The sequence below is a fragment of the Gouania willdenowi genome, chromosome 14 (genome assembly GCF_900634775.1).
Source record: "Gouania willdenowi chromosome 14, fGouWil2.1, whole genome shotgun sequence".
Taxonomy (NCBI): domain Eukaryota; kingdom Metazoa; phylum Chordata; class Actinopteri; order Blenniiformes; family Gobiesocidae; genus Gouania; species Gouania willdenowi.
Window position 1 is genome coordinate 2,531,904 of NC_041057.1, and position 12,420 is coordinate 2,544,323.

The window sequence follows — 12,420 nt, forward strand, 5'->3', positions numbered from 1 at the left end:
GTCTAGCCTGGGTTAAAGGCTGCACTGTGTTATCCAAAGGGGAAGTTGTGATTAATACAGACAATACTACAAAAGTAGCGTCTGAGCGTACTTCCTCTGTGCATGGCGTGTGGGGGGAGGGGAGGGGATCGCTGAGTAAAAAATAATACAGAACTACGTCTGCTTGGACGGATTTGGAGCTTCTGCTTTAGACGCTTTTTTTTAACAGTGAATATTAAAAAATGAACTGAAACTGAACACGACGCCACAGAAGTAACATGTGACGTGACCTTAAAGCACATGCACAGACACACAAAATGAAAAAAGTATATACAAAACTAGAAAAATAGACGTAACCATAAATACAAATACATATATTATACAGAAAAATGCACACAAAGACATATATTAAACACACACACCCAAAAAAAAGCACAAAACGAGAAGAAAATATAGAAAAAAACGACAAAAATAGACTAAACCCTCACACAATTACACAAAAAGATCAGAAGACCACACATTATTCCAAAAACTAACTAATCTACTAGAAAAAATACACAAAAATGACTCCAAAATACAGTACATACATTATACAGAAAAATACACAAAAGAACAGACATGTACAAAAAAGACTTATTACACACACACAAAAAAGCACAAAATGAGAAGAAAATATACAAAACGACAACATAAGTAACATGTGACGTGATGTTAAAGCACATATACAAAAAATATATACAAAACTAGAAAAATAGACGTAACTATACATACAAATACATACATTATACAGAAAATACACAAAAGAACAGAAATGCACAAAAAAACTAAACACGACGCAGAAGTAACTGTGACGTGACCTTAAAGCACATTCACACGACACAAAATATACAAAAACAAGAAAAACATTAGTCCAAAAACTACTACTACAAAAATACACAAAAAATGACTCCAAAATGCATACAGTATACATGAAAATACACAAAAGAACTTAAATGCACAAAAAAAACATATATCACACACACAACACAAAATGAGAAGAAAATATTGAAAACGACAACAAAAATAGACAAAATCTTCAATACAATTACACAAAAAGAGAAGAAAAGCACTAAACATTAGTCCAAGAACACAAAATGCATACATTATACAGAAAAATACACAAAAGAATTAAATGCACAAATAAGGCATACATTACACACACAAACCCAAAATGAGAAGAAAATATAGAAAATAACAACATAAATAGAGTAAAACTTAACATGTGACGTGACCTTAAAGCAGGAACACACCCAGACGTTTAGCGCAACAATATTTAAAACATAAAGCAGCTTTTTTGATATTTTTTGATAAATATCTTTATAGAAGGAGGATTTGGGATGATGTGAGAGGAAATTTAATCCAGTGTGAATCTGTGACGAAGTCTTTTGACCTCCACATACGACCATAACAACAGCTCTATAGAGCTGACATAGACAGGACAATGACTGCATTCTACTGCTTTGGCTCTTTGAAAAGAAAGGAATTCAACATCTCTGTCATATTTTCCTCTGTAGACATTTAAAAAGCTCCATCAAATAAAGTACGTTCATATTTTAACTTAGCTTAGTTTGTTTAATCTTGTTTAGCTTAGCATAGTTTGTTTAATCTTGTTTAGCTTAGCATAGTTTAGCTTTAATTAATCTTAATTTAGGTATTTGTATCTTTGATTAATGAATTTAATCTTATTTACTTTACCTTGTTTAATTACATATGAGTTTAGATTTGAGTGGCTTATTCTATCCTGTGTTATTCAGTTTTAGTTTAGCTTCAATTTTTTGTACAGTGTATGTGTCTAATTTAATTTTATGTTATTTATCTTATTGTGTGTTAAACTAATAAAAAAGCAACAACAAAAATTAGCTTTAGTCTATAGCTTATTTTAGCTTCCATTATATTTTTCTAATTTATTTTTATCATATCTGAATTTTTGATGTTAGCTTAATTTAATTTAAATTAAATACATCAATTAATATAATATAAATAAAAAATTTCAATTCAAATATTTACATTTATTTAAATGATCTTAGTTTAGATTAGCTTCTTTTTTAGCTTCCTTTAAATGTTCCTATTTTTTAAGCGAATCTTTGATTTATTTTATTGTAGTTAGTTTTGAGTAACTTATTCTTTCCTGTGTTATTCAGCCTTAGTTTAATTACTTACATATGTATTATAATTGAATCAATTTAATAAAATAAAATGTATTTCATTTGTCTTAGTTTAAATTAGCTTCTGCCTAGCTTCCTTTAAATGTTCCATTTTTTTTAAATTGTACCTGATTTATTTTAGGTTTACTTTGAATTAAAATAATTGAAACGACAGTTTTATTAAATATTTTTATTTTAGTTAAGATTAGCTTCAGTCTTCCTTATTTTCAGCTTTGTTCAAATATTCTTATTTTTCTGTATCATATCTCTGCTTTATTTCTCTAATTTTTATCTTTGTTTAGTTTCTTTTTTCTTTCTGTTTAACGTGATTTAGATCGGCTCGCTTTAGGAATACAGAAATATGATCAATTCTACTTAATTCTAGTAAGACGAGGTAGAAAATGTTGAATTATTGACGCTGTTTCAGTGAAGTGACATTTTCAGGCGTAAAGCGAGAGTGAAACATGATCTGAAATATGGGAGGAGCCACAAAATCAATAGCGTGAGTGTGAGTGAGCCTGGCTTTAAATATCCTAGAATCAATCACTAATAGAAGTAGATTTAAACCTCCTCAAGGCAGCTTTTAACTACAGTCGGTCACATGATGACCGCCGTGTGGTTCCCCAAGTAAACGAAACAAAACAAACACAGAAAACACAAAATGAGAGAAACATATGCATTATAAAGAAAAATACACTAATGGAACACAGAAATACACAAAAAATTAGAAGAAAATATACAAAACAACAAAAATACACACAAATGACTCCTAAAACAGACATCATAGCAAAAAATACACCAAAAAAACAACAGAAATGCACATACAAGTAAAAACAAAATGAAAAAAAATACAAAATAACAAAAACAGACTAAACCCTAAACAAAAGACAAGAGAATCACAAGAAATTAATCCAAAAACAAAAACACACACAAATGACTCAAAAAAAAAACAGACTTTAGACTGAAAAATACACAAAACGACAACAAAAAATACTCCAAAAACACACAGAATTACTACACAAAATGAACTAAACAACAAAAATACACACACAAAATGAGAAAATATACAAAACAACAAAAAGACCAGAAAACAAAAAATATTACAAAAATAAACTAAACAATAAAAATACACACAAATGACTAAAAAAAAACAGACATTATAGAGAAAAATACACCAAAAAAACTTTATTTACTTCAAATAAAGCTTTATAATAAATAAATAAATTTACATTATAGAGAAAAATACACCAAAACAACAGGAATGCACAAAAAAGACTATATAACACACGCACCCACTCACAAAAACACACAAAACGAGAACTAAAGGACTCTTAGCTCTGTCACACATCAACTCCTTTTTGCTTGTTTGTGTTTTGTGTTATTCCTCCTGCTGCAGCAAATGTCATGTTTATTGTATTTTGTCATGTGATAATCAATTAGCTTTACCTATTTCCAGGACGCCTATTGCACATCTGGCCTAGGACTACAGATGAAAACTAGCCTTTCGGCTAAATCTGGCATATTCTACAGTTGAGCTGTTATGTTAATATTTACTGTTCTTGTAAAAATAAATAAATCAATTTAAAAATACAAGAAAAACGACAAAAGAATGACTCAAAAACACATAGAATTACTTCAAAATTAACAAAACGACAAGAAAAATACACAAAATGACTCCAAAAATGCAGAAAAATATAAAAAAAACTCCAGAATGCACAAGTCGACTCTTACAGTTCAGATTGTTCATTAATCTAATGACCAGGACAGAACTAGCGTACATTGCAGCACGAGCATAGCATTGTGTGCTAGCGCTGATAAGCCTTTAATTAGAATCCAACTTTTGTCTAATTGCTGCTGAGCTGCTAAAGCGATTAGCTCCGCCTCCTCCCATCCCAAGTGAAAATAGATCACAGCACTGCTGTGTTTTCACCTTTCACTGGCAGTTCACACACACACGCACACACACACACACGCACACACACGCTACAGTGTGTTTGTGAGGCTTTCAACTCGCTGAGTTTGCATGTAAATGATGATGACGCTATATTTTCTGAGTTCAGACGTTTTCCTGTTGAACAGGATGAAGAAGAACACAATGATGATGATGATGATGATGGCAGGTGGCCATGACTTCTCCCAAAGGTCATCAGAACTCCATTAAAGATATAAAATGGTCCTATTAGCCAAAGGTTAGAAGTTCACTCAGTTATTTTTGAAAAGTAGAAATAAACTGCCTAATAATGGACATAACAAATTGTGAATGTGGATAAATTGTCAGAAAATGAGCATGAAATATGGTGAAATGACAATAATGGATCAACATACAGTATGTGACATTTAGTGGAAACGTGGTGGAAAGGGTTTATACAGCGTAGGGTTTAGATTCGGGCTCGGGCCTCTTTTTAACCTTTAGTTTTTTTTAAAACTTTTTTTAATCTTTATTACATGAATCTTATTTTTTAATAAACACAAAAACACTTCTATATTGTTGTGTCATTTCTAAAGTGAGTTCTGCTAGTAGTGGGACGGGATGTTGACGTTGTGTTTAGTTGTTCAGCGTTCACATTCACTGAATATTATTTGCTGATTTTGCTCATTCCTCACTTGCTGCTGGAGCTCGGGGAACAAATATAATTGCGTGCTTCAGTCAGGTCTGTGCCTGGTCTGGTCTGTATACTGTAACGGACTGGGTTCTATGTTCTGGTTATGTTCCAATGTGTGTCTTTGTTTCCATGTGTTCTGAGTGTTGATTGGCTGGGGAAAAGACTCATGAACAATTCTGTTCCCACGGTAGTGTGAGTGTATGACGGTGTGAGACGGTTCTTTGTGTGGTCGTTTATTTTTGGCGTGTTACTACGACCTCCATTAAAGCCTGTAAAACTGTGATAACGGCTCGAGTCACGTCATTACAAAACCTTCTGGGCTACGCCTCCCTCGCTGGGTGAGGCACCGCCCTACTAGTCTATACCGGCAGCAATACGTTCAATAAAATAATAATTTACGCCCGATCTAACCTCTAATACTGTAAGTTCCAAAAATGTCTTGAAAGTAGAAAAAATGTACAGAAAAGGCATTGAAATGTGATGTAGAAGTGTCAGAAATGTGAGTAATGTAGCAAAAATACATTAAAAGGGGGCAAAAATATGGCAAGAAAAAGTGATGAAAATAGGTTAAAATATGGAGAGTTTGGTGAAGTTGCAGAAAAATGATGAAAATAAGAAAATGGGTTGAAATTGTTTAGAAAAAATATTCTTAGGTTCTTGAAGGCATCTGGCAATGCCCTCCCAGTGTCTTGCGACCCCAAAATGGGGTCCTGACCCCAAGGTTCAGAACCCCTGCTATAGATGGCTGCATAGAAGTGTTTTTATTCATTCTCTGTGATTGGTTGACTCACTTTTTGTTGTAGTTTGTCACTTTTTTCAGAGTTTTTGGTGCAACGTCCAAATAAATCGGTTTAGATGATTTCCATCAGTTGAAGTGATGAGTGAGAAAGTGTGTTTAACTGTCCAACCATGACTATGTCTATGCCTTAGAATCTCATTTAACCTCTTAAGCCCTGGCCACTTTTCTCCTAAAATCACATTCCCATCACAAATAAAAATTTTCTAAGCTTCGACATGACGTCACTACATGGCTAATTTTTGTTGAGATTGAAGTAGGACTCTTAGTGGTTACAGATTGTGACATTTTGTAAATATTTGATACTGAGTGACAATAAATCATGTTGTAATTACAGAAATCTGTCGTCTGCCCAAAAAAACTAGAAATTTACATAAAATGTAAAGTAATTGTCATTAACGAAGGCTATAAAAGCAGAAATAATTGAACTAATGTATGGACATAAACTGCAGTAAGTTTGGTGATAATAATAAACATTAGGCCAAAGATACACGTGTTTTTATACAAAAAAGTTCACCTGCCACAAGTTTGGGAATAAGTTTTGTAACTGTAATGTGTCAGTCAAATTGATTCCAATTATTGTTAGATTTATGTTTGACCACTAGGTGTTGCAATTTGGCTTGAAATAAACACATATTTATTTTTATTCAGGTTTCTGCTGTGCTATGCGTAATGCTAATTTTTGTTCTTTGATGCTGTTACGCATGGCTCTGTTCAGCAATGCTTTGACCAATCAGAATGATTGACACAGCGTTAGAAAATTGAGAGCCTGTAGAAATTGTTGATATCAAACACTATGGGAGTGGCTTTAGCCCTGGCCAATCAGAGCTGGATAAAGTAGGGACCAGCCATTTTACGCACGAGCGCTGTGCACCTCATTGGACGAATTTGTCGACTGAGAAGTTATCAGATGTGTGTAATGATGGTATCTGTCCGACGACACGATTTTATTTTATCAAAAATATGGAGTTTTATTCACATTGGAGCAGCTTTTGATAAGAAACAACAAAGATAAGACACAATTTGTCATCATTGTTGACTTTTTACGCTGTGTATTTTCTGATTTTATGGCGTTGTTTTGGTACGTAACATACCCGACCTGTATAACAGTGGATTCAGCTCAGCCTGTAGTTTAATGTATGCTTGTGTTATAGAGCTTTATGTTTATTTTGTGACTCACAGCAGTGGAAAATGCTGAGTTTGCAGAGTTGTCGACTGTTCCCTCTTTGAACATAATGGCCTGGTGTGTGTGCTGTGGTCTTTGGTTCTGAATGTGGGTTGGATACAGTTGTAGCTGAGTTCTGAGGATTACAGAGAGGTATAAAATGTGTGATTTTATTCATTCTTTACAACACTAAAATCCATTAGAGTTACGGACCACTGGAGCGGGGTTGAAGAGGTTCAGGCCCAGTTCACTGGAAAAATACTGTATTATTGTTTTCTATTTTTAACCCTTCCACGTGTAGACAACTATCTATACATTTGTTAAGGTGTAATCATGCAGTTATAGATATTATTTAGAACTGAGCTACAGTAAATGTTAATTTACCCAATGACTGATGCTAACATGTCAAAATGAAGGCCTGTGGTAAGATTTTTTTAGTTTTGTGTTTTCATAATCTGTTATTAGAGTAATGTTATTGTGATGTTTGTTTATTTTTCTCATCATTTTTTGTACTTTTGTTCCTGTTTTGTATATTTATGTCTTTTTTTATGCCATGTTGTGTTTATGGAGTATTTTTGTTTGTTTTGTTGTTGTTTTGTATATTTTTCTCTCATTTTGTGTATTGCACTTGTCATAATGTGTGTTTTTAGAATAAGTTAATGTGTTTTTGTTGTCATTTTGTATATTTTAGAATCATGTTCTGCAATCATTCTGGCTGAGTTTGAACGTATAGAGGCTGGAATGAACACCAGTGTCTCCATCCATGCATTACTGAGTTTCTTTGGTTTGCATCCTGTGTGTGGATGCTCTAATCTTTGGACCTAATCCTGGAAAGCATCAGCTGCATGTTTTAACGGCACCAGGAGAAGGAAAACAATCACATTCAGACTGGCTAGGAGAAGTATCATCACATGGAGAAGATCCACAACAACTTAACGGGAAAATGTTTCCTCTGTGTGATGGACAGCATGTGTGTGTGTGTGTGCGTGAAGTCTTTTTATATCCCAGGATGATTCACAATCCGATAAGATGTGTGTAGAATCCTCAAAGACTTCTTTTGGGGTCAGTTCACACTCAAATAGTTTGTCTTAAAACATTAGGATTTGTTATGTAACAGAGACGGAAAAGTTCTATCACAGCCTGTGATTTTGAATAGTGACCAATCTGAGCATTAATACAGGAAAACACACGGGTTTTATGTGTTTTTGTTCTCTTTTTGTATATTTTTCTGTTATTTTCCTTTGTTCTTTTCCTTCGTACGTATATATATCATCAGATGACCGACTCAATGTCGAGCAGCCACGCCCTCGTCTTGTTTTGTTCTTGTTTTGTATGTTTTTGGAGTCGTTTTGTGTTGTTGTTGTCATGTTTAATGGATTTGTGCTTTTTTATGTCATATTGTGGTTTTACAGCCATTTTGTGGATTTTTGTTAGTGTTGATTATTTTCTATTGTTTTGTTGTGTATTTTTGTTGTAATAATGTATTTTTTTGTAGTAATTTTGTGGATTTTGTAGTCTTGTGTGTTTTGTGAGAAACTTTGTGCATTTTTGTTGTTATATTGTGTTGTGGAGTCATTTTTGTTGTCATAATGTGTTTTTTCGAAGTATTTTTTTTGTATTTTTGTAGTGATTTTGTGCCGTGGGGCAGACTGACAGAAGCATGGCTGCCATTTTTTCTCCTACGACCACCACCAACATTCATACACAATTCATACCCATTCATACACAAGGAACGTCCATTAATAATAATGAATGTCTATCATTAATAATGATAACAATAATAATTATTATATTTTTTTTAACAATAGTTGTTATTTGGGGTAGGTAAACGTTTTTAAAATTAATAATAATAATAATAATAATAATTATTATTATTATTATTTAAGAATCATTGTTTTGGAAAGGTAAACTTTTTAAGAGTAAAAAAGAATGTTGTTGAGTATGAAGATGAGCCGTATGATAGTTAATGCTAATGTTAATCAGTTTCTCTTCTGCCTGATTGTTGTCAATTTCCAAACCGTCTTGTTGTGTTTATGGGAAACGGAAATGAGTGTGAGAGGTGAGGAAGGGAACTCAGAGAGACTTCCTCTCTTGGTGGTGGTGGGCTACGTCTGCCTTTTTAACCCGACTCTGCTCGTACTGTGTGAACTTCATTCTTAGTCACTGATTTCAGTGTCTGTTTAGATATGAAATTGAATGTTTCTGACGTCATGGCGAACAGTAGAAAAAGAAGGCGTGTCCTGTAAGTGGCGGTGATGTTCTCTGAAGGGATGTTGGTGTGACTTTGTGCACGGCTGCACCTGCACCGCTGGAGAGGAAATGCATGTGAAAACCACTCGACAGGAAGTGCAATGGTACCTTATATAGACATTAGATGTGACACGTCTCAGCTCCAGTTGTCACACGTCGGATTTACAGTTCAGGGGTAAGTTTCTGCAAAACGTTGTCGATGTGCGATTGTGTGTGTTTACTGTTTACATGTGTATTTAGGGACATTTTTCTTTATTATGAGTGTAACAACATAGTTAAATCATGATACGATAAAGGGCTCATGATACAAAATTCTCACGGTACGATGTAAAAAAAAAAATGACAAAAATTCCCAATGAAGAGAAACAAATGTGCAACAAATGTTTGTTGATTAAAAAAAACTATTTGAGTGTAAAAGTGTGTGGGAGTGTTTAGCATCACAAATAAGGAATGAAAACAAAGTTTTTTTTATTTCTCATTTCTGTAAAAAAAAAAAAAAGTATTGAAAGCTGTATTATGGAGCTACCAAAATAAATCCAAAACGCAGCTTAATATTTTCAACATATCCTGTAACTTAAAGAAGGAGAGAGTAAATTTGCTCAAATTAAGCAATGTTATTATTATTATTTATAATATTAGTGTTTCTCAAATGGGGGTACGCATTGCCACTACCTGGGGTACTTGAGAAAGAGAGAGGATAATTAACCAATAAAAGCATTAAAAATGTTTATTTTTAGTTAAAAATGATCATCATACTAAATATTACCAGAGACGTACAAAACAACAACAAAATATACTAAATAATAAGAAGAACAGATAAACAACAACAACAAAAACACACACACTAAGAGAGAAAAACACTCACCATTACCAGCAGCACACAAAACGACAACAAAAAAACACTAAATGAGAGTAAAATACACAACATCACTACAAAATACACACAAATGAAGAGATAAACATACAAAACGACACCAAAAACACCCGCACTGAGAGAGAATAATTTAAATAATACCAAGAACACACAAAGTAAGAGACACACATACTGAATAATAAAAAGAACAAACAACAAAATAACACAAAAAGATTTTAGAAATGATTTCCACATCAGGCAGGAGATGAATGTAAATGATTAAAACTATATAAATAAATCTATTGAGGCACTAAATACTGTTTCATTTCACTTATTTACTAAATAAATAGTTTTTCACAGATTTCTGAGCAATATGTTGTCGTCGGACAAAGGGGGTATGATATGATACAACACTCAATACATGTGCTTTAATATGAGAGAAACGCTTTATTGTGGAGGGATAGACTTCCTGGCAGTTGTAAATAAATAAGTTGGACAAACAGGTAGGATAGTATAAAAATGATACATGAGAATTAAAAGCTTTTAAAAGTACAGCAACGTAGATTATGGCATTAAAAGTAACAATGGAACTCCGCCTTTGCTGAGTGCGTCCATGCTCCCACGGTTAAGAGACGCTGACTTTTGTCGACTTATTTTATGGCAGTTTGTGATTTAAAGGGTTGAAATCATGCTATTTAAAAATAATTAGTTAGTGCATTCTAGCTAAACCTGCTGCCAAGATTTCTTAAAATTATTGGAAATGTATGTTTTGAGTGAATTCCGATTTATTTTGGGTTTTTATTTTATTTTCTGTTTGGTTTTTGATTGTCATTGTTGTGTTTTGTATTTTGATCCGTTTTTGTATTTATCGTCTTGCGGTGGTTTTTCCTTTTTGTCTCTTTTTTTTTTTTTTAACATTTTCATTCAATTACCAATTAAAAACACCACAAAACAGTCACATATTTAAATGTGTACGATTGGAATATTGAATAAACGTTGTATGGTCTGTTTACATTCAAACATCACATCCCAGGAGCTCTGTCGTAAAGACTGCAAGTGAAGGAAGTGACATCGTTTATGTGCATGAGTTGAAAGGGTCTGGCACTGACATGCAGCACTACAAACAACCGACTTATGAGTCTACGGCAGGGCGGGTCTAGGAAATCTTGGTTGGGGGGCCACTGCAGGGACACAGACTCAGATTATGGTGGCACACTAAATTTCAAATAATAAAACAACCACTTAATATCCAAGTTAATAATACTTATTACCCTAAATGATATACATAATCATTTGCATCATGGGCATTTCCCTTATAAAATATGTTAAACATCTAAAGAAAAATAAATGCATGCGATATGTAGTTAATGCTATAAAATAATTGATCAAATGCTGGCTCTGATAAAGGTTTAAATCTCCATGTGATTAGAGTTATGAAAGCATGACTGTTTATTTTAAAAGCATAAAAATAATTTATCCTGACAATTTATTTATATATATATATATATATATATATATATATATATATATATAAAAAAAAATGTACAAGCTACAATTTAATTTGTCTTTTTGAATCGGGATGGGGTGGCACTCAAGGTGGCCAATCAGATTTTAAGGGTGCCACTCTGGACCACCCCTTTGGCCCCGCCCATGGTCTATTGAGTAACAGCTGCTAGGGGAAGCAGGAGGGTTAAATGCGTTGCGCTGCTGCGCTCCTTTAAATCTTTTTTACTTTCTTTTATTTCGTAAACCTTGGAATTTCATATCGCTGTCTTTATTTCATTATTTTGTTTTTATAAAGACATTCCTAGTCTTTATAAAGTGACAATAACACGCACGCCGGTCCATCCAGGAGCCGAACGATGAGTCGAGTGTACCGTAATTTTCGGACGATAAAACGCACAGTTATATTGGCCGCATTACAATAATTTATCAATTTTCCAAGAAAAATCCACACTGATGAAGGTGGCTGATGAAGGTGTCTTTCAAATGACTCGGCCATTCAAAACAGGCAGACTCGTGTTAGGATTTACTGAGATTTCTGTATTTCAACTGATGAGTTTCCATCTCCACATGAAGTCTCATCTTCACTGCTCCATGTCTGCATATCAGTCCATTTACAGCTTGTTATGGTCACTTTTTACTGGATCCAGACTGATGCACCACTTCATCTGTCCTTCTTACCGTAAACTACCGCGGAGCGATCACGTAGAGTCCAGGCTCTGAGTCAGAATACGGACATGATCGTTTCCAAACTAACTTAATGTTTTACTTGGCAACGTAATGCGGTTAAATGTTTAAATCTCTTACAAACTCGCTGATTTTTACTGTATCCAGGCTGTTCTGATCCCCACCCCGGTCTGCCAATCCAGAGGCACTGCCCCCGATGTCCACGCGATGTTGCAGAGTCGTGTCAGCCATGACAGCCCCACAACATCCAAGGCCTTGAGGAACTCCGGGCGGATCTCATCCACCCCCGGAGCCCTGCCACCGAGGAGCTTTTTAACCACCTCGGCAACCTCAGCCCCAGAGATAAGAGAGCCCACTCTCGGGTCCCTGGACCCTGCTTGCTGATTGGAAGGCGTATCGGT

General features: G+C 34.2%; 1 protein-coding gene across 4 annotated transcripts in view; it reads left to right on the forward strand.

Moving 5' to 3' along the window:
- The window catches only part of sipa1 (signal-induced proliferation-associated 1), a 51,628-nt gene that overhangs the window by 10,666 nt on the left and 28,542 nt on the right, over positions 1–12,420 (forward strand). Inside the window, exon 1 of one of the 4 annotated variants that reach the window (XM_028466805.1) lies at positions 9,084–9,151. The exons of the other annotated variants lie outside the window; for them this stretch is intronic. The gene's annotated coding sequence lies outside the window, so the exon portion shown is untranslated. Of the gene's footprint in view, positions 1–9,083; positions 9,152–12,420 lie in introns of those variants that run through there. 4 annotated transcript variants of the gene reach the window in all.